A 23899-nucleotide genomic window follows, 5' to 3' on the forward strand; every position below is an offset into this window, starting at 1 on the left:
AGCGAATACATTTGATCTCATTTTACCATGTACTTTCTTCTGATATTCCACATGGTAGCCAGGAATTTCGTAACAGCAAAAACAATTAATGGGGATAAATCTGTTTTTAATATTCGATAGGAATGAGAACATTGCCTGATCCCCAGGTTTTTGCAGATAGGGATGATCCACTTCTTCCTAAGAATCTGGTAAGAAGGGCAGAAGAAAACTATGTGTAACTCATTCTCTACCTCCGTAGTGCACGCTGGGCAGTTTCTGGGAACATTAGCGCGCCAACGGCTAGTGAGGGCTCTTATTGGTAGGGATTCATACCTCCATTGGAGGTACAACTTCCTAAAACCGTTAGGGCATATTTGTTAATGTTTCTGGAACTAATTCTGGCCGCACACAGCCAGGGCGGCCCAGGGCGGTGCCCATGGAGTCGGTTTGGGAGGAGCAGCTTCCCTTTACTGTTGAAATGTTTTGCTGTGAGAGATGTAGAGGTCTACACTAGTGTACTGGAAAGGGTAAGTTGCGTCCACGCACTCCAAACCATGTGACCAGGTTGTCATTGGGTTCTGTGTGCAGGCGATGCGCGATTCTTTTGTACTGTACACGTGTGTATGAAAAGGCCAGGCCAGTCATTGGTAGAAGATGTGGCTCAGCCATATTAGCATCAATTTTTAGGGACATCTTTGTACCTTATGGAACCAAACTCTTTGGAATCTACACCACGTTTACAGGCATGGACACAAAAGTAGTACATGCCTAGAGTCACAGTCCCCCTATGAAGGCTGGCTTACAATGTGTGGCAGCAGACATCTTGTAAGAGCTTTGCCAGGAGACGTTTGGGGAGATCCAGAGTGGCATGTACAAGGCAGTGCACTGTGGTCAGACAGGAAGCAGTGGTACGCGCTTTCCATTATTCACTTGTGTCTGGTATTGCCAGAAATCAGATCTGGCAGAAAGAGGGGGCAGTGTCACCCGTTGGCACTGCAAGTTAATGTGAGGAAGTTAACGTTGTTGGGGGACGGTAAATGGTGGTAGTGGGGGCATTAAGACAAGTTTCCATGGAAGGCAGTGTGAAAATGCTCAATTGGGGGGGGGGGCAGACACTAGTGGGCAGTGTGGATAGGCTGTATGTATACTCTGAGGCAGTGCGAGGAACTGCCCACGGATTGGGGAGAGTAAAGTAGGTTTTAAAGAGTACAGGTGTAAGTGTGACATCAGTACAAGCTTACCGACAGTAATGGGCACAGATTCCACCACGCATGCTTGGAATACATTATAATCAGACATTATGGGAAATAAAAATGCATAGTAGACAACTTACTTTCCGACGTTTCTTAGCTCCAGCTATTCCTAATTATGTTTTCGGATCCCAGTGGGTAAACTGTGAAATAAATGAAATGGGTTATCAGGAATGACGTCCGGCCAGAGGCGCTGTCTCGAAGGTGGGGTACAGGGTCACAGAATCAGCTGACAGGTACATAGTCCAAGATGGTGGGTTGGTTTGGCGCTGGGACAGTAAGAGTGGCTGTTCCCTCCCCCGCACCAGTGACATCCAGTGGGTAGCTGGAGCCTGTAACTAGCAGAGGACCAGAGGAGGCGGAGTAATGTGATGCAGAGTAGAGGGGTAACACCGGAGAAATGTAAAGCTACAGTCAAGTAGTTAAAAAAAGCTCCTTCTAGAAACTGCCTCCTGCACTCGACAGAAAACTCAGCAGCTAGGAATAGGTGGTCCATGGCAGTGAGGTTCAGAGCTGGCAGCAAACAGAATCAACCCTAGGAAAAGGGGCCGAATAAAGGGCTAAATACACCCAGTGCTAAAATGGAGGGTTTTGTTAATGTGTGTGTTTGGCGCCAAGAATCTTAGTGTGTCTGTCTTTAAGAAGATAATCTGGAAATCACAGGTACAAATCCTGACAGGGCCGACTGAGGCATTCATCTGACCAAGACTGATAAAACGAGGCTCCGTGAGTTTCTTTAGGGTGACATCTGTTATAGCACATGCATGTCCCAGGGCTGAAGCTATATAAACAAGCACTAGCGATGCCACTAAGCATGGATTTAATCTACAAACGCCTACAGACACAGATTTACATATTAAAGCCAAAGTAAACTCAACATTGAAACCACCCTTGCATTCAATACTGTTGTAATTTTGTGCTCATGCAAGCCACCTACTATAGGAGGGCCCTGGTATATTGTAGCTATATAAAGCACTTATATAAATTACCACTTGGGAACAGACATTACAGAGTCCTATGGGTTCCATGGGGACCACTTACGTTGAACAGTGGGTCCTAACTTTAAGATTATCATTACTTCATTCCTTATGCACAGACGTGGAGTGTCGCTGAACCTACCCTGGATTCATGAGGGAATAGGTATCCAGAACGAAAACACTAACATACAGGAACCATACAGTGCTGATACCGATGACAGTCAGAGAAGAATATGACTAAATACTACGGTATGTTTCATTGGCTGCCTCCATGTTCTAAACACCTCTAAAAACGGGCCTTACTAACCATTCACTCTTTTTAACCTATAACCTTGCCTTGGATTCAATTTAAACAAACAAGTTATTATAAACAAATAGCATGTCTTTCGTCCCTGACTAGCCAAGACTATTGACGGTTCAGTGTTCCTTAAATTATCCCTGATATATTTTCTTTTCGTTTTTTTTTCATTATCATATTATTATTGTTATGTATCAGGTTGGTGTTAAAGTGTAAATACTGTCCGTGTAGTTATACGTGTGGATTTTTGGTTTAAATATTGAGGTGTTTTGTATGTAGAAATGGGTCACTGCTAGTCTTTGTAGACGTTATATTTGTTGCATTATACACTATATGTTTTGAATGCTTCACAGCCCTGATGAAGTCCATGGAAGCTGGACGAAACGTGTTGGCTGTTTTAACAATACCGATGTGAAGGATAAAGGATTTTGGGATTTGCACCAATTTGATGGACAAAATTATTTTGGAATTCTTATTTGGTGGTGCACTTCACATTTGTGATTGATATTAAAGCCAAAGTAAACTCTACATTGAAACCACCTTTGCATTCAATACTGTTGTTCTTTTGTGCTCATGCAAGCAAGCCTTCATTACACTCGTCCTTTCGGCATACGGTAAATCCAAAATTGTTTGGCTGATTTACAGTATAACTTATCAGTCTTCGCAGCGCTCTAAGCACAGTTTACACATTCTGTAGCACCGTCTTACCACAGATGGCATCATAGATTACAAGCAGTAGACTTTCTGTACTCGTATCTCACACTGCTTTTACAGGGTACACATTACACAGTACTTTCTTCCCTCATATCGGACAGCGCTCTTCAATCATGTTACACAGATAGCACCTACCATGAGACCGCACAGCGCTTTACATGCACGGAACACATTATACAGCACCTTCCAGCCCTCCAAGTACGCCTCAGATACAGGAAGGGCACACATTAACAGTAGTTTACAAATTATAAAGCTCCATCTGTCTTATGACATCGCAGGGCTTCCAGCTAACTCAAACTCTCCCGGACTGTGTCCTGGTGCACTGTGCTGACCCTTGTAACATAAAGAGGCATTCAGTTTTTATGTCACGCTGGACACTTTCTACTCCCATCCAGCCCAGCTGAATAGCAGAATCACTGCACAGAGCGTTAGTCAGTATGAGTATGTCAGTACCTTGGCTACGCAGGCCTAATTTAGCCATGATATAGTAGGCAGTTCATGGCAAAGGTTTCGGTGCCTCACAAAATTATAGATCGAAGTTGTCCGATTATTAGTAGAGGAGAAATGATTTGAAAATAGGGCCCAAGCCTCCACAAACTGTCAATTCGACGTAATAATTTGGCTGAAACCTTTTCCATATTTTGATTTTCAGGTTGCATGTTTTTTTTTATGTCAAAAGGCTTTTCGTTTCGGATACAAGCCAAAATATATTAGCCACAAAACCAAGTGAGTCAGGGAGCAAAGTGTCTTTTTTGACACTAAATGATGCAGTCTTGCTACAAATCTGTTTTGCTCATAATTTATTTAATTTTTGTCATTTCTTTTTTGTTGATCAATGCTAAATATTTGGGCGTTATTGCAATTTGATTTTCATTACAGTGTTTAGATTTGTTTTTCCACACAGATTTATTTTTTCACAAAAGGATTCGGCTTTGTATCCAATTGGTTAGCATTTATCGGAAATAATTTTTCAGATGTGTTAAATAAATTTGCATCAACAGGTGTGTGGGCTAGAATAGAGAAAGGCAAATAACATAACAATTAATAGATGACAATAATTATGGGGCAGTTTTGGGACGGGCACTTAGCTAAGTCCCCCTCGAGTTAGGAAACCTTAGAGATATTATTCAACTCTTATAAATCTTATGTATGCCGCTGGTCTTGCTTGACAAATAGCAACAAATGGCCAGTTAGCCATTGTATTGTCAACTTTTGAGCAAAAAAGTAAAGCAATAACTGCCTGACTAGCCTTGGCATAGGTAAGCCAAAGATAGGCTTGGGGTTGACGAAGGTAGCTTACCAGAGCGAGGTGAGAGGCTCAGGTCACCAGGATTTTAAAATGTATTCCCAGGGATTAACACAAAACTGGAATCCGCCTCCTTGGTGCCACCCTACCCAAGGGGGATTAGCAGCTGCTCTGGTAGGGAATGGGAGCACACGGCGCCGTCCGTTCCTTCTTGGTGTTGAATCATTTTTCCTCTTGAGGAGTTGGACCAATGCAGATCAGACCAATGTCCCCAATTTTCACCCGCTCAAGAGTACTGCGCAACTGCAGGGGCGCTAGTCAGTTGAGTCAACTCAGGAGGCAAGCAGCGTGTGCCGCCCTGACTCGCGCAGCAGCAGGCCTCTATTTAAAACCAAAAGGCAAAGTATGTAATGTTTCATTTTAATACACGCTAGTACTGTGGTGCGAAGCGAAGTATGTTGTTTAACGGTTGAGGTACGCCCCTGGAAAAGTGAACCCCTCATTTGTTGCCCACGTTTGTTTTTTTGTAAATGACCTGCAGTACAATCCCGATTGCTGTGCTACCCGAGTGATATTAATGTGTCTGCGACAAATAGAGTAAGAGGGTGAAGCCCGTAGAGGAAGTGGGTGGAGGCGGGATAGTGGGTGTGGCATCCTACAAAAATGTGAGCACCTGGACTTAATATTTTACAAATTAAGCACAGCACCCAGGACTGGAGTCATTCAGGCAGCTAGTTTCTCAAAGGTGAAAGAAATCACCTGAAGTCTGGATTTCAATCTAGAAGAGCTGAGGGTCTGCCTGAAGAGGGTAGAAGTCTGCCTGCTGAGAGAATGAAGGAGTCTGCCTGGCCAGGCAGGAAGAGAGACCATCAAGGAAGAGCAGCCCAGCATGTTCACAATGTGAGAAGCACCAGGGAAAGTAGATGACACAAGATAGCGATCAGGGAGTGACCTGTACGTTAAAGGGCTCGCCCAATCCCTCAGGGCAGATCAAGAATGAGCTGTATCAACACTGTACTAGAGCACAGATTCGGGGGAAACGTGGAAAGTCCTTTCCAGGCGTGAAAGACTGGTGCTGCAGCTTAGAACAAGTGGAGGAAAATCACATTGCCATCGAAATAGAGAACCCTGATTGGCCCGGAGACCACAACTGCCCCAAAACACCACCGCAAATAACTCAGCCTAGAAGGTGTAACTCCCACTCCTAAACCCCTGATCACAGCTGATCAGGAGGGCTACCATTGCTGGAGTCAGAGGTTGTCGCAGACCGACCTCCCAGAGACTATTCCACAAATCGTGTGCTGAGAGAAGCTGTTGCCACTTTACCCCTATGAAAGAAGAGTCAAGCTGTGATGGTGGAAGTTCAACTCGCATCCACTGCACAGACTGGCACAAGCAACCAGCAGATAACCCGTAGGGTTCAGCCTGCACCAGTGGACAATAGACTGAGGCGAGCTGGATGCACCCGCTCAAGACTATGTGTAAAGGGAACAATAAAAACATTGAAATGAGTTGCTCATCGAGCCAGTGAGAACTTTTTGAGCCACCTACACTTGATTCGAGTCTATTCTTGCCTGAGCCTGTAGAGGCGTAGGGGTGGTAATAGAGGGATCTCCACCATAGCAGAAGGGAAAGGAAGGTGCAGGCATAGCAGCCCACTGTTAGAATACAGCTTAGTACAACTCTGCATACCTTACCCATTACATTGGCATGTGTAATATTAAGTACTGCTGTATTAAAGTACTTTATTTTTACATAAAAGAGAAGCACTGGGCTGGACATTAAATTAATCTTTCTGCTGGTTGGCTGTTGAGTGTTGAGTTCTGAGCTCTCCCCCCCCCCCCCACCCTCTAAATCCCCTGGGAAGCCTATGATTGCCGCCCCCTACTACTTGACAGTCAAATGTCGAAAAGATTGTACTAGGTTCAGTTGTTGAGCCGTAGCAGTACGGATCCAAGGAAAGCAGTGGCAAAAGAGCTTAACTACCACGTTAAGAAGCCACTGTTTACCCTTCACACTCCCCCTGCCCCCCAAATGGTGTCTAACAATGCACGCATGAGGGAGGCGGAAGGAAACACATATTAGCCACTAGGATGAGGTGAGGGGGAACTACACTGGGCTCGATATGTGATTAACAAAGTCTCAAGCCATTGGCTTAAAGAGTCCAGTCCAATGAAGCCAGTGGTCGAAAATGATGGACCCCCAAGCCCACTCAATATATATAGTAAGCAATGGGTAAGGTTGACAGCTGTGTTGTCTACCCCAGACTTTAATATAAATTAGCATTATAACAGTAAATAAAAGAGTGATGTTATTTTTCTCATAACTACAAACTAGCTAATGTACATGAGAGAGCAGTAAATGCAATTTAAAATACAAACATTACTCTTAAGAAGCAAGAACTTGCAGGAGATCATAAGGTGCCTCGCCTTTTTAGAACTGAGAACTTGTCAGAGCCCTATGGCACATCACTCTTTAGACATGAGGAGTAGCAGAACGCGGGTATCTTACGCCTATAAACAGCTTAAGGCATGGCATACATACACACAAGATAGAGTTACAATGGTCATAGCATTATCGCAGCCTACATAGTGTGGGATATATCGCAGCATAGATACAGCAGTATAACATACATAGCATTATTTTGATACAATACAATAACCATCATTCTACATACATAGCTCAAATTTCACATATCTATCTCATATTTATGTAGCTCAAACTGAAATGTTTGTTACTTCGAATACTAAACGATATTATTACGGAACAGAATGATGCTCGTTTTATCAACACCAGAAGGACACATTTTTAATCAGTCCAGAAAAAAGTTTTTGTTATCTGAAGGTTATACACAAAATCTCTAAAGCAAGCACTCTAGCCACCCAGTTATCTTATCTGCTTGTATTATGCCCTGAAACACATGAAGGATGTTTTCTTCTTTTTCGTATGCTAGCGTTTTTTTAAATGTTGATTTTTTTTTATAGCAGAAAGCCAAAGCTACAAGCATGGGACATGTTGCGTCCCATACAAAACTCTCCAAGTAATAAAAATGGATAATACATAATCCATAAGTATTCCCTGAAATGGCATGAGGGGAGTCACTCATGCAAATTCCTTTAACTGCATCACTTATGTTTATTCATGAAGGCGACATAACGATAACAATTTCTTAATTGTAGAAAAAGCTTTGTATAATAAAATATAGAAGCACACCGATTTCGGAATCATGGACTTACGACCTTCACACAAATGCTTTTCATTATTAGCTGCTTCCGTTTCTTGGCCTCTGGTAGTTGGGGGGCGAGGGGGGGGTCACCACGCTCTAACCTATAATGTGCCTTAAAAGTAATTGCTGCTTACTAAAAAAGGCATATAGGGGGATTTCACATCATCTATCGATTTTAAAACTACATCGCGTTTCTTCGCTTCTGCATGCTTCTTAAATTTCTGTTTTTCCAACCTGTTCTTACAAGTAGATTCTCAGTACTATATTGTGAATGAGAATCTACTTGTCAGGAACTTCTGTTTGGGCTGTAGCTCGAGCCGGCCGTCTAACTGCTTTACAGCCCAGAGAGGGGTTTGGAGCATTTGGAGGAAGGCTCGGCGTGGACCCACAAGCACGCATCATAGGTGGCCCTTGTGACGAGGTCATCCCCGTCTGAAAGCAGAGAGAGCATAGCACAGGAAAGGATGTAGTCTTACGGCCAGAGCTGCCTTGGAGCTGGGGAACGGTTCGAGCCTTGGCGTCGGCTCAGCATCTGTGATCCGGGGCAAGTCACTTAAGCTCCCCCTGCCTACCAAAAATGAATGCAACTGGTGCTCATATAAAGCGCTCCAATACCTTCGGGTCGAGTTCGCGCTATATAAATCTGCACAAAAAAAACACACCTCGGGAGGTATCCTCGACCCTGACCGGACATAAACATCTGTTTATTTCAGTTCCTGCTCCGAGAGTCTTACTGAATCTGCGCCCGGCGCCTCCCGGCTGCTCCTACATGCAAAGACAAAGTCATCGCCTAAATGCTCACGCTTACCGTATGAGTCAGCTTATCATTCGGTATATCCGCTTTAGTTCTCAGAAACAACAGACATGCTCATCAGCTGGCCCGACTTCAGAGCATCTTCGACTCTTGCTGAACACGTCCCAGGGTGGTGCGGAACTCCATGCGCGGCCAAGGTACCCAGAAAGGTGCCCGCTCATAGCCCGCCCCCTTTTGAGGGCTTTAAGACGCGTCTGGAGAGGAGAGGGACAGCGCACTGACTGGCAGACCGGCACCTTACTCAAGGAATAAGAGGGGCCCGGAGACACGCGGACCCGACCCTCCAACCTCCCTGTCAGAACTCTAAGCCCCGCTCAGGAGCGCCTCGGAGGAAGGGACACCTTCCAAGGCGTCCCCAAAGACCGCCCTCTGATGAAAGTCATGTCCTCCTCCAGCTGAGATCAGGATCCGAGGAATGTGCGCTCGGCGGCTGTAACCTTGAACTGCACGAGAAGCCTTCATGCTCCAGGGGCGGGGAGAGCGGGGCTCCAGGAAGGAACGCTCACGAGCCCTGTCAGCATGCATCTGCTCTGCTGGCTGGCTGCTCGTAAAACAAGCAACCAGTTGCTGCAGGGGCCTCTGCGGGGAGAGCAAGCAGGCAGCAAACGAAAGCTGGAATAAGAGAAACTGAAAGTATAGACAGGCGCAAACCCAAATGAAAGCTCGAGTAAAAGAAACTGAAAGCACAGATAGGCGCAAAGCCTGTGCAAACCAGGGTCAAAGAGAAACAAACTCTCTTTGGAAAGTACAAACTGAGACAAAAAATACTGATCAGACAGAAAAGTGAAATGCCCCCAGAGAGAAGAAAAACAGAAAGAGGTAGAGCACAGAGATAATGAAAATCTAGAGACAAAGCAGTCTTAAATAGACTATAGAAGAGACAGAACAAAGTAGTACTGGGACAAATGAAACAGCGAATGGGCACCCAGAAAAAATCCGGATTTCAGGCATTTTGAAACTTGTACCAGAAAGACAGACCGACAGCAAGAAAGCTAAAGCGAGAAAGAGAAGAAAAGAACTGACTGCCAGAAAAAATACCATCAAACATGAACTCATTTGGAGTTTTACAGTATGGCCACCGTGAGCTACCAAATTTAAACTTGTCTTTTGTCCACCGCAAAGAAGCTCTGGCAGCTTTAGAGTAACAAACATTGGCAGAGCCATAGTGCCTCGCTTATGCAAGAGATATTGGCTTTGTCAGTATGTTTTAGCCATGTTGTACACAGCGTCTCTGCTGTTCAGCATGGCCAAAAAGTTAGTAGGGTATAGGAGTAAAATGGTGTAGAGTGCATGGGCTCAGAGTGCAGTGGCGTAGAATAAAGTGTTGTAGAGTGCAGTGGTGCAGAATACATCAGAGTGACGTGGAGTGATAGAGTGTAATGGCATAGAGTGCTCTGGCGTGGAGTGCAGTAGAGTTACGTGGTGCAGACTATAGTGCAGTGGTGCAGAGCAGAGTGGTACAGAGAGTACAGTGGTGCAGAGTAGAATATAGTGGCGTAGTGTGCAGGAACAGACTGAATGGTGTGCAGTGGCATCGGGTGCAGTAGTGAAAAGCACAATCTTGCAGAGTAGTGTCGTAGAGTGCAGTGGCATAGAGAAGGGTGGTGTAGAGAGCAGTGGCGTAGAGTACAGTGATGCAGAGAAGAACAGAGTGGCATAGAGTTGTGTAGCGTGCAGTGCGTAGAGTATTGCAGTGTATGGTATAGTGGCATAGACTGCAGCTGGACAGAGTAGTTGGAGTAGAGTGCATTCATTTTGAGTAAAGTGGTGCTGAGTGCATTGGCGTAGAGTGCAGTGGTTTAGAGAAGAGTGGGATGCAGTGCAATGGTGTAAAGTAGAGTGGCGTAGAGAAGAGTGGCGTAGAGAAGAGTGGCGTAGAGAAGAGTGGCGTAGAGAAGAGTGGCGTAGAGAAGAGTGGCGTAGAGAAGAGTGGCGTAGAGAAGAGTGGCGTAGAGAAGAGTGGCTTAGAGAAGAGTGGCGCAGAGAAGAGGAGGGGCGCAGAGAAGAGGAGGAGCGCAGAGAGGAGGAGGGGCGCCGAGAGGAGGAGTGGTGCACAGAGGAGGAGGAGGAAGAGTGGTGCAGAGAGGAGGAGGAGGAAGAGTGGCGCAGAGAGGAGGAGTGGCGCAGAGGAGGAGTGGCGTAGAGGAGGAGTGGCGTAGAGGAGGAGTGGCGTAGAGGAGGAGTGGCGCAGAGGAGCGGCGTAGAGGAGGAGTGGCGCAGAGGAGCGGAGTGGCGCAGAGAGGCGGAGTGGCGCAGAGAGGCGGAGTGGCGCAGAGAGGCGGAGTGGTGCAGAGAGGAGGAGGAGGAAGAGTGGTGCAGAGAGGAGGAGGAGGAAGAGTGGTGCAGAGAGGAGGAGGAGGAAGAGTGGCGCAGAGAGGAGGAGTGGCGCAGAGGAGGAGTGGCGTAGAGGAGGAGTGGCGTAGAGGAGGAGTGGCGTAGAGGAGGAGTGGCGCAGAGGAGCGGAGTGGCGGAGTGGCGCAGAGAGGCGGAGTGGCGCAGAGAGGCGGAGTGGCGCAGAGAGGCGGAGTGGCGCAGAGAGGCGGAGTGGCGCAGAGAGGCGGAGTGGCGCAGAGAGGAGGAGTGGCGCAGAGAGGAGGAGTGGCGCAGAGAGGAGGAGTGGCGCAGAGAGGAGGAGTGGCGCAGAGAGGAGGAGTGGCGCGGAGAGGAGGAGTGAGTGGCAGAGAGGAGGAGTGAGTGGCAGAGAGTAGTGGAGTGAGTGGCAGAGAGTAGTGGAGTGCAGTGGCATAGACTATATAGTGTCGGAGTAGATAGTTTCAGGGTAAAGTGAAATGGCGTAGAGTGGAGTAGTGCATGGTAGGGTGCAGAGGCATAAAGAAGTGGGGGAGAGTACAGTGGCGTAGTGTGGAGTGGCGCAAAGTGGAGTAGAGTAGTTTAGAGTGCAGTGGGGTAGAGCAGATTACTTCAGAGTAGAGCATGGCCACAAAGTATGGTCTGGGGTGTGCCCGAGGCTGCATTTAGGCCATCTGGATGGAAGTAGGGCTTTGCGGGGTAGGGGTGGTCGGTATGGGAGGTGTTGGGGAAACAAAGCTGGTCGATGGTGTGGTCAGTGAGTTAGTTAAAATGAAAGACCCCAAATAGGGGGGACTGTCTTCATAAAAATGTAACTAATATCGATAACGCCTCGTGAGTTCTCTCAGCACATGTGGAATTTAATAGTTTTCTTTAGTGTGGAACCGCCATGGTTTGCATGGTGTTCCCATGAAGATAGGACACTCCTGGTACTGGAGAGGCTGCTTTAAATTGGGAAACACCTTTGATACTGGTGTCAGGCACCCTAATCAGTGGATTCCCATGGATGTAGCTGGCAGTGGTTGTGCCACTGAAAACACTGGTCTTTTCACACGGATGTCCCGTTATTCCTATCCTCTTTATGACACCCACAGTCTAATCCAGAGATGGACCAACACGTTAGAAAATAAACAAGAATTGGAAAAGCCAATTGGTTTCCCCAACATGAGAGCTATTGGCTTTGCCAATGTCTTTTAGCCATGTTGTACAGTAGTGTGGAGTAGAGCAGAGAGGATTGCCATGGTGTGGAGTGGTGTGCAGTGGCTTAGAGTGGGGTGGTGTAGAGTCGAGTAGAGTGGACTGGCAGAGTAGAGTGGTGTAGAGTGCAGAGGAATAGAGTGGATTGGTATAGAGTACAGTTTAGCAGAATTGTGTAGAGTGAAGTGGGGTAGACTAAAGTGGCACAGACTCAAGTGGCGTAGCATGAGGTAGTGTGTCGTGGAGTGGGGTGGAGTGGGGTAGAGTGGCGTGGGGTAGAGTGGCATGGGGTAGAGTGGAGTGGCATAGAGTGCAGTGGCATATAGTGGTGCAGAGTAGAGTGCAGTGGCATAGAGTAGTGCAGAGTAGAGCATAGTGGCCTAAAGTGCCCTGGGGTAAAGCACAGTAGAGAGGTGTAGAATAGAGTAGAGTGGCGTACAGTGCAGTGCCATAGAGTGTTGTACAGTGCAATGGCATAGAGTAGAGTGACAGAGTAGAGTAGGGCGGAGTGGGGCAGAGTGGAGTGACAGAAAAGAGCATAGAGTAGAGTGGTGTGGAGTAGAATGGCATAGAGTGATGTGGCAATAAATGCAGTTGTACAGAGTAGAGTGACGTAGGGTGCAGTTGCATAGAGTACAGTAATAAAGAGTAGAGTTCAGTGCAGAGGCGTACATTAGAGTGGTGTGGAGTACAGTGACAGAGGGCAGTGGCATAGACTTGTGCAGAGTACATTGCAGTCTTTTAGTGCGGACTGGTGCAAAGTAGAGGGCAGTGGTGTAGAGTAGAGTGCAATGGTGTGGAGTAGTGTAGAGTAGAGTGGCGTAGAGTGAGTGGCATTAAGTAGAGAAGTGCAGAGTGGTATAGAGTGCAGTGGAGTAGAGTGGTGCAGAGTATAGCACAGTGGTTTAGAGTGTACTGGCACAGAGTGGTGTAGAGCAGAGTGGCGTAGAGTTCGGTGGTGCAGAGTTGAGTGCAGTGGAGTAGAGTGGTGAAGAGTGCCATAGAGTGCAGAGGCATAATGTGCAGTGGCATAGAGTGATGCAGAGTAGAGAGGAGTAGAGTGCAGTGGCAAAGAGTAGAATGCAATTAAGTGCATTGGCAATACATGCAATTGTGCAGAGTCAAGTGCAGCTGCACAGAGTGCAGTACTGCAGAGTAGGGTTCAGTGCAGGGGCATAGAGTGGTGCAGAGTAGAGTGGCACAGAGGGTAGTGGAATAGAGTGGTGCAGAGTAGATTGCAGGGGCGTCATGTAGACTGGTGCAGAGTAGAGGGGCGTAGAGTGCAGTGGTGCAGAGTAGAGTGCCACAGAATAGAGTGCAGTGGTGTAGAGGGGTGCAGGGTAGGGTGGTAGCGTACAGTGCAGTTGCGTAGAGTGATATAGCGTAGAGTGGCGTACAGTGGCATAAAGAACAGTGGTGCAGAGTAGATTAGAGTGGTGTAGAGAGCAGTGGAGCAGAGTAGAGTGCAGCTGCGTAGAGTACAGTGGTGCAGAGTATAGTGCTGTGGCTTAGAGTGCAGTGGCACACAGTGGAGTAGAGCTGCATAGAGTGCAGTGGCATAAAGTACAGTGATGTAGAGTAGAGTGCAGTGCAGTAGAGTGGTGCAGAGTGCCATAGAATGCAGTGAGGTAGAGTGTAGTTGTTTAGAGTGAAGCAGAGGGAAGTGGCACAGAGGGGCTTAAAGTGTAGTGGCAGAGTGGTGTGAGTAGAGTGACAAAGTGCAGTGGCGGAGAGTAGAGAGCAATGGAGGAGAATGGTGCAGAGTAGAATGCAGTAGCACGGTGCAGTGGTATAGAGTGGTGTAGAGGGGCTAAAGTGTAGTGGTGTTGAATGTGCAGAATAGAGTGGTGTAAAGTGCAGCAGTGCAGAGTAGCTTTGTGCAGAGTATAGTGCTGTGGCTTAAAGTGTACAGGTACAGAGTGGTGTAGAGTAGAGTGGCATAGAGTAAAGTGGTGCAGAGTAGAGTGCAGTGGAGTAGAGTGGTGCAGAATGCCATAGAGTGCAGTGATGTAGTGTAGTGGTGCAGTGTAGAGTGCACTGCCGTAGATAAGAGTGCAGTGGCGTAGAGTACAGGGTAGGGGGTGGCAGGGAAAAATGCAACATAGAAGGGGGGATGGATGAGAGCAAATAGGAAACATGGACGGGGATATGGAAGAAGGACTGATAGCATATGCACTCTTATTGACTGGTTGAACACAAAGGAAAAAGTAGCTCCAAAAATGGAAGCAGTAGATGGATACAAGTATTTCGTCCATCCTCCCTGGGAGGGCCAAAAATAAGAGGAGGACATGATGCTTGGATGACGTGATAAGCGAGGACGAAGGAAATGAGAGTAACACTGAAGCTAACAAATGGCAAGCCATGGGTGGGCTCTAAGCCCACAGTATGTAAACAAAATGTCTTGCAGAGACAGCACATGTGCTGTCTAGGCAAATCCTAAAAAAGGACAGTAAAACAGACAGTAACATACAAACACAAGAGGTACATAGCTAAGTAAACCAAAGAAAGACTTTGCAAACAGATCAATCAATAAATGTATCGGCTCAAAAACAATAAATAAATGAATGAATGAGGGTACTTGAACAGCACGATTCAAGCTCCCCAGTCATTAGCTCAAACATTCTGCCGGAACAATGGATTGCCCATTTTAAATCGCTGTACAATCAGCAGGATGTAGACATTGGTGACGGAATATGGAGGGGGCCAAGGGCGGAAACACTCGAATTATCCTTGGAAGAAGTTCATAAGGCAATAATAGGGTTAACACGAAACAAAGCCCCGGGCCCAGATGGAACCCCCCCGGATCTTTTCCTGAGTAACACCGACCTTTGGGCACCAATGGTAACAAGAGTATTGAATGCAGCCATAAAAACGGGCCTGCCGAGATCATGGTCCACTGCGGTGATTGTCCCGATTTACAAGAAAGGCTGTAGGGACAGCCCGCAGTGTTATAGACCAATCTCGCTCATTGACGTCTCTGCCAAGGTACTGGGAAGGGCACTCCTTAACCGCCTACTGGACTGGACTGACACCCATAACACTCTGGTGGATACCCAGTACGGGTTCAGAACGGGGAGATCAACCACCGATCAGTGCCTCAACCTGTACCTGCTCACTGCCAAGTACACTAAAGCCTCTGAAGGTACCATGTATATGGGGTTCATGGACTTAGCAGCGGCGTTTGACAATGTTAATAGAGCCAAACTATGGTCGATCATGTTCAACTTGGGAATTGACCCGGATCTTATCAACATCCTGAGGGAACTCCATTGGAACACCACTGCCAAGGTCCGCTACAGCGCGGGGGGGGGTGAGTACCGATCCCTTCCTGTGCTCGGGCGGGGTGAGGCAGGGGTGTATCCTGGCACCTTTTTTGTTTTCCCTCTACATAAACGGCCTGGAGAGTGACCTAATAGCACTAGGAACTGATTGCCCAAAGGTGGGCTCACGTCATCTGCCAGTACTTTTGTATGCTGATGACGCCGTCCTCCTAGCCCGGACGGCGGTCGGACTGCAACTCCTAATCAAGGGTTTCGCAGATTTTATGCGGAAATTGGACCTATCTGTAAATATGACAAAATCCTTTATCATGATAGTGGGGAAGAAACCTCAGAAGAAATTCGTTTTTAAACTAGGGGATCATGTTTTGGACAGTGTTAAAACATTCCCATATCTGGGTCTCTTATTCGATGAGAAGCTGAAGTTCGCCCCATTGGTAGAGGAGAGGGCGAGGAGACTTGTCTCAGCAAATGGAGCCATTTCAAACTTTGCTCGCCGAATGGGAAGGTGGTCCCCTGAGCAGGTGTTGACTTTGTATAGATCAGTCAGCATCTCAAAAACCATTTACGGATCTGAAGTCTGGGGTTTCAGAGATGCTCAATTAATCCAAAGTGAGGAGGAGAAATTTTTTAAAAAACTGCTAAAACTTCCGCTGAGCACCTCCGCTGCAGTAACACACAATGAGCTGGGAATATCATATATATCAGACTTGATTAGACTGAGACCCATACTGGCCTGGATCAAAATTTGGCTAAATCCCAACGCAGAATTATCCAGACAGATTATCCAGGATTGTCTGACGAAAGATAAATGTCTCCAAATCCCCTGGCTGAAATATATTAAAGATACCCTGGGGGAAATAGATGAACAAAGATTATTTTTGGACCCATCCCTGGTGGATATATATACCAGCCACTCGGTACAAGGGCAATTGCTGGATAAATTTGGTGGCAGGAGGAGGGAGCTTGACTCTATTAAATCCTCCGTAGTTGCTCACTCGCTAGTCTCGAATCAAATTGGCATGGAACCCTACCTCTTTTTATTGTATAGTCAGCATGAGAGGTTTTTAATGACTCATTTTAGGCTCAATTTGTTGCACCACAATTTAGCTCATCCATCAGGGTTTACTCCAACAATTGAGCAGAAGGGTGCCTGCGGCTGCGACAATAGGTCTCCGCAGGACACCCTTCATTTTGTATTATTGTGTCCTTTTTTTAAAACACCTCGTCAAAGATTTTTAGTAGGGGTTCTAAAAGACTCAAAAATCACCCATGCCAAATCTGCTTTACTGTTTCTGCAAAGAGCCACTGAAATGCGAACCCTATGTGCTATTATAACTTTTCTTAAAATTGCTTTCAAACTGAGAAACACTATGGGCTGTTGAAATTGGTAGGCAAGGGAGACATTTATTATGTGATGCGTGGCTTTTGTATCTCATTTGCACTTTGGTCCTACTATTCACAAAAACCCCTTTTTTTTAAAAAAGTGATGCCCCTTTACCTCCCTTTTTTAATAAAGTGTTGTTAAGAAAGTTTGTGATCATGTTTTTTACTGTGATGTATTTTCATGATGGTTTTTAACCTTCGAAATAAATAAACAAACTGAAACTGAAACTGAGTGGTGTAAAGTGCAGCAGTGCAGAGTAGCTTTGTGCAGAGTATAGTGCTGTGGCTTAAAGTGTACAGGTACAGAGTGGTGTAGAGTAGAGTGGCATAGAGTAAAGTGGTGCAGAGTAGAGTGCAGTGGAGTAGAGTGGTGCAGAATGCCATAGAGTGCAGTGATGTAGTGTAGTGGTGCAGTGTAGAGTGCACTGCCGTAGATAAGAGTGCAGTGGCGTAGAGTACAGGGTAGGGGGTGGCAGGGAAAAATGCAACATAGAAGGGGGGATGGATGAGAGCAAATAGGAAACATGGACGGGGATATGGAAGAAGGACTGATAGCATATGCACTCTTATTGACTGGTTGAACACAAAGGAAAAAGTAGCTCCAAAAATGGAAGCAGTAGATGGATACAAGTATTTCGTCCATCCTCCCTGGGAGGGCCAAACATAAGAGGAGGACATGATGCTTGGATGACGTGATAAGCGAGGACGAAGGAAATGAGAGTAACACTGAAGCTAACAAATGGCAAGCCATGGGTGGGCTCTAAGCCCACAGTATGTAAACAAAATGTCTCGCAGAGACAGCACATGTGCTGTCTAGGCAAATCCTAAAAAAGGACAGTAAAACAGACAGTAACATACAAACACAAGAGGTACATAGCTAAGTAAACCAAAGAAAGACTTTGCAAACAGATCAATCAATAAATGTATCGGCTCAAAAACAATAAATAAATGAATGAATGAGGGTACTTGAACAGCACAGGTTCACCAAAGGCAGCGATGTGGTAGGACTAAGAAAAACTATAGATAATGCAGAAAAAGAAGCTTAGAAGAGAAGATGAGTTTTGATCAATGTACGGGAAAAAAAGCTATACTGGTGACTATGCAGATATGGAACAGGAGTTCCAAAGGTGGAAAGAGAGCTGGCCTCCCGTGGTAGGCACATTTAAAAGTGGAATAGGAGAGAAGTCAGTGTTTAATTTGAGCTGATGGTTGCAGGTGGAGCCCACCGGCACTCCTTTTTGGGGACTTGAACGTATTATTCCTCATCAGAGTTTGATTCAGAGCACGTAAGAGAAAAACACAAAAGGAGGAGGAAGAGAATGACCGAAAAACAATGGAAAGCAAAGGAAGCAGGTGAGATGAAGGGGAAGGGAGTGTCTGGTGGTGGACAGAAGAGGCATTAGATGGATTCTGGCATACACTCACTGGCTTGGTATTTGGCACCTGCTATGCATGCACTTATTCTTTTACAAATTAAGAACTGGAAAAAGTTGATGCATAAAGAATGCAGTGGATGATTATAGTGTAAGTCCACTTTTCCCACAATGCTACAGGAAGCAGTGAATAAGACAACGGGGTATGAAGGCAATTTAAGCCTAAGCAGAAAGCCAACAAATCTTCTGATTAGTGCAGAAGATAGAGTGTGATTGAGTATGGTCACATTACGAATATACTGACATTTGTTGAGCTGGAAAACTGGCACTCCTACACAAAGACCATTGTGGTAATCTGGATAAGAAACAATAAGAGCAAGTGCCACTATGTGGTGACGGCCAGGGACAAGAAATGGAAAGAAGTTCCTAGAAATCTGAGCTAAAAAAAGCTTGACCACTATATTCTTAAGGACTTTTGCAGAAGAGGACACAAAGCCAAGGGAAGAGGGCTAAAAAGTACATTTCCAGATCCATTTCAGTCACTGATGGGTGGAACTGGACTAAATGGATTGTACTTGTCCAGACTAAAATGATTTGGGTGTTATCTGCATAGAATTAAACCCAAAACCAAAATCAGAGAAGTTACATGTTGGACTCCGACTTTGAAAAGTGAAAGGGAAAGAAAGAGGCCTCAGAGGATATCTCAAAAGATATGGAAAGAGCAAGAAGGAAACAAGCATTGGCAATGCAATAGGTCTGGCTTCAAAGGAATAATGTGCATTATAAGTTAACACCACAATAATGTATTTGTGTGGAAGCAAAGAGCTGTAGATTAATATGGTTGTAGGTTAAAAGGTCAGGTGACAGTTGCACTCTCAGGCCAGAGCTAAACATCTATGTAGATTAATGATTGCCCTCCTCCCATCTGTGCTCCTGCCAAAGAAAAACACCATGAAGTAGCTAGCTATTTAAGACACCTTAATAGCATTACAATGTAATGTGTGGGTCCTGAAAGTTAAAGCTCGGGCAGCTGGATAAATAAATAAAAATAACAGCAGTATGAAGGGAAGCACTTTTTTTGTGGAAGCACACAATTACTGCCCAATCAAAACCTGTACTCCTAGCTCCCAACGTGTAGACGGAGCCAATACCCCTCCTCTAGTGATGCTCACGTAATTGCTTGGCGACAGCTGCCCTGTCAAGCCAAATCATTTTATAGAGAGCACAAACGATTGGGATTGATCTGTCAAAAAAAGAGCAAAACCAAATAAAAGCAATCAGAGATCCTGGCATTGGCTAAGTGATGGAGGATATATTGTGTTGAACTACCTCGTAAGTTGTTAAGAAGGATCACACCGTCAACATGCAGAGGTAGAGGGTATAAACAGAGAGAGAGAGCAACAGACAACCTTTATTGGCAAAACAAAGCTATTGCCTACCACAAAGAAGCAGGCAGCAATGGATATCAAGTAGCGAGATATGGTCAATGTTGGAACAAAGAAATTGGTATTTTAAAAAAACGAAGTTATCAGCCTGTTAGAAACCATTCAATTGAACACTTACCCTTTGGAGAGAGGGCGTGGCCTTACTGCTAGAGTAGTCGACCTCAACACTGGGGAACCAGGTTCGAGTCTCAGCAGGAACGCTCAACATCCGGTGATTCAACGCAAATCACTAAATCTCCCCACGCCTACCAAAAATGAATGTGTCCTTCTGTAATGCAACCGGTGCTCGTGTAAATTGCTCCAATATCGGCAGGTTAAGTTTGCGCTACAACCACTCACACAGAAGGGGGCCCCTGAAGCAAATAACAGAGAACACAGGGGAAAACAGAAATGCAATCATAACAATCATTCTCTGCGTGTGTACAAAGTCATACTGTGCTAATAGTCACTGATATAATTCCACAAACCTGAAACACTGGCCTTCCAAAATACGGCACAAAAAAACCCCATTAAATAATAATTATATTAATAAACATTAATAACAAATTTGTTTATTTATTATATTTTTGCAATTTATATAAAAACATAGTGAGAATTACACCACAATAATCCAAGCGCATCCTACATTACACACGCACATTTGTTCAAACAAACAAAAACATACCCATACATACTCATATGTCCTACAAAATGAGGGCTCAACATTTGACAAGATATTGATATATACACAGAAGCTAATAGTGTGACTTTGTACACACGCAGAGAATGATTGTTATGATTGCATTTAAGTTTGCATCATATAAAATTCCACCCCCCCCCCACAAAAATACACTATACAATTTTGTTTAATTTAATCATGAGCGCAGCTCATGGAATGTCATACTCCTATACTGATCCCAAAATCCCAGCTTTTAAGCTCTGAAAAATATAAGACCTCAGAGAAATGCATACAATCTGGAAGAAATCTTCATCGAACCCGCCAAGGGGAGGTTCAACCGTTCCTTGCAAGACATTACTCTTTTGCCCCAAGTATAGATCCCAGTGTATGTTCCTTGGCACCTACCTCAAGAAACTAGGCTCTCATGACAGGCAAAACTGCTGTGTTTTCTGCATACATTCTACGGAGTACAGCATTCTGATGTGTAGTGATGAGTTAGTGCCTTTCTGTGATAGGACTGCCTTGGTTGGTTTCAATGCCAGAGATGGACTAGTTTTGGCTTCAAAGATAATTGTGAAGGACTCTCTGTGTACATCCACCCATTTATCTTCTTATTCATTTCTCCTGCATTCATTCCATCATTTACAGATATGATTAACTCTTTAAACCAAACCGCCCAGCCATTGGTCCATCAACCAACCATTCCATCTACTAACTCACATTTAGCAACTCCACTGTTCCTTCATGTACTTCTCTGTCTGCTTATATTTTAGCCTTGTCCCTTTTATTGATTCAATAGGTTATGTTTTTCATCATCGCCACTTTTTTATTTGCTGGTGCTTATTCAATTTTGCTATAGTCTAAAAAGTCCCACATAGGTTGCCTTATTCGAGATTCGAGGCTCCAGTGGTCTCAATCACAGACTAAATGTTATCATTTACATTAGCACTGCAGGAGAGTCTTCAGAACTGAACAAAGCATCCGAGAGGAGGCCCGTAGAAGTTGATACAGCACTCCAGATGAAGCACCTGGAACCAGAAACAGCACTCTAAAGGAAGTCTCCTAAACTGAACAGAGCACTCCCGACGAGGCACCCCAGAGTAGGTCTCCAGACTGGGATACAACACTCCAGAGGAGGCTTCCAGAACTGGACATAGCACTCCAAATAAGGCCCACATGATCTGGACAAAATACTGCAGACTGAAAATTCAGAACTGGACACCGCACTCCAGGAAGGGTTTAATTTGTTAAAGATTATGTAATTGAATTCTGTTCAGAAGGGCGCTACTGAAGGTCTGGTGCCGAATACAAAATCTGCATAGACTTAATTCACCACACTCCCTGCCTCTTTACCTCAATCCTGCAGGTTCTTTTTCATCCCCGCTTTTGTCCTTTGGCACTGTTTTTTTTGTCTCCCCACCCTCTTCAACATCTACATGACCCCCCTGGCAGCCATCCCACGGCCAACACAACCTAAACATAATCTCCTATGCAGACGACACCCAGCTGATCCTCTCCCTCACCAACGACCCAGCCACCGCCAGAGCCAACCTCCAGGAAGGAATGAAATACGTCGCAGAATGGATGAAGCTCAGCCGGCTGAAACTGAACCTCAGACAAGACGGAAGTCCTCATCCTGGGACCATCCCCCTCTGCCTGGGACGACTCCTGGTGGCCCCCTGCACTGGCACCGCCCCCAAGCCCACGGATCATGCACGCAATCTAGGCTTCATCCTGGACTCCTCTCTCACGATGACCAAACAAGTCAATGCCATCTCATCTTCATGCTTCAACACCCTGCGCATGCTCCGAAAGATCTTCCGGTGGATCCCCACCAACGCCAGAAAGACGGTCACCCAGGCCCTCGTCACCAGCCGTCTGGACTACGGGAACGCCCTCTACGCCGGAACCACAGCCAAACTACAGAAAAGACTCCAACGTTTCAGCACGACTCATCCTGGACATACCCTGACACAGCCACATCTCTACCCACCTGAGACCTGCACTGGCTGGCTCCCCGTCAGCAAAAGGATCACGTTCAGGCTCCTCACCCACAATCACAAAGCTCTCCATGACACCGGCCCCGAATACCTCAACAACCGCCTCACATTCTACACACCCACCAGACAACTCCGCTCCGCCAGCCTCGCCCTCGCCACCGTCCCACGAATTCGCAGAACCACCACCGGAGGAAGATCCTTCTCCTACCTGGCTGCCAAGACGTGGAACTCCCTCCCCACCCACCTACGGCCTACCCAAGACCACCTCTCCTTCAGGAAGCAACTCAAGACCTGGCTCTTCGAGCAGTAGCAGCTCCCCTTCCCCCCCCGCGCCTTGAGACCCTTGTGGGTGAGTAGCACGCTTTATAAATGTCCTGATTGATTGATTGATCTTTCTCTTCCTTATTTCTCCTTTTGTGTTTTTTCTCTCTTGCTTTGGATCAAAGTCTGTGAACAAATATAAGTCCTCAAAAATTAGTGCTGTGGGCCCCCACCTGCAAACACCGGCTCAAATAAAGCACGGAGTCCAAGTAAAGAGAGGAGCTTGGAGGACTGTTTACTGTTGATATGTTTGAGTTAATCCAACAATTATTATTCCGTTTTTATTTCCTTCACTCGGTCTAAATTCTGCCTTTGTTTTCTCACTATACTGATTTATTCCTCATTATTTTGCTTTTAATTAATGAGATTCCTTTCTTGTGGTTGTATTATATTAATACTTTTTGTATATTCATGTAAATACGGATTTCAGAAGCAAGAATGAGACTGCGTAATCATTCAAAATAAATGTTTAAAAAAAAATGGGTAAAAAACCCCCGACATAGTTGAGGAAAAACAGAATAAAAAATGAACAAAGACAAGCAATACACAATAGGGCTTGTCATCAATACAGAGCATAATTAATATGGTACTGACTGTAAACCGCCTGCATATACTGAGAGCGTTTGATAAAAAGTATATTATTAAAAATAATAACACGTTGATCCTCCACCGTCAACTTGTTGCTAGTCTGTGAGAATTTCTAAGCCACATCAAATAAAAGCGTGGAATGCGACAACGCTATACTATAAGCCCCCATTTAACATTTAATGCTCCTCAGAATGAAAAATGATTGTCTGTTTCTCCTGCTGACATAAAATATCAATTTATACACGTAGTTCCCTAGTATTTGGGAAAATAAATACTAAAACAGTAAACAGACGCTTGCAAGCAGGCGGGGTTAGAGAAAATCTGATGCAGTGTTCTATTTGGATTAAGTGCAATTGGTTTATCTGCTGAGATTATAATCACTGTTTATAGTTTCATATATTAAAGTCATGATATTTGAACACCGGCTTGTTTTTATAACATTCAAAAGAATAAGTAGATCTATTCATCACAATGTTTCACTTAAATAAGCCGAATACAGATGTCTTTTTCGTCACAAATGCAACATAGTCTGCGATTCTTTTCTTCATCGTGATTAAGCATCAGAAGTCCTTAGGCACCCAAATCAACCACCATAATACTTGAAGCCCCCAGGTTCACCACTGTTAATCCACCCAGCCCCTAGAACCCTCCACTGATTTGATAAGATTTCAGGTCAATCACGACTGATTTTACGACCTTTCAATCTCACCACTGCTGATTTGACAACCTCTGATTAAGCGCCACTCATTGCTCCAGCCTAAAGATCATTCACCACTGTTTCTTCAAGCTATTGGGTCAACTTGCAACAACTCGTCAAACATCACACTGATTCCTTCCGC

At 45.4% G+C, this 23899-nt stretch overlaps 1 protein-coding gene across 3 annotated transcripts in view; it reads right to left on the bottom strand.

Annotated features, from left to right (window-relative positions):
• DENND4A (DENN domain containing 4A) overlaps positions 1 to 23899 on the bottom strand; it is a 598128-nt gene that overhangs the window by 392928 nt on the left and 181301 nt on the right. For all 3 annotated transcript variants that reach the window (XM_086957985.1, XM_086957984.1, XM_086957983.1), the window contains exon 3: positions 1313 to 1372. The gene's annotated coding sequence lies outside the window, so the exon portion shown is untranslated. The remainder of the gene's footprint in view (positions 1 to 1312; positions 1373 to 23899) is intronic.

This window comes from Lissotriton vulgaris, chromosome 2_1 (assembly GCF_964263255.1).
Source record: "Lissotriton vulgaris chromosome 2_1, aLisVul1.2, whole genome shotgun sequence".
Taxonomy (NCBI): domain Eukaryota; kingdom Metazoa; phylum Chordata; class Amphibia; order Caudata; family Salamandridae; genus Lissotriton; species Lissotriton vulgaris.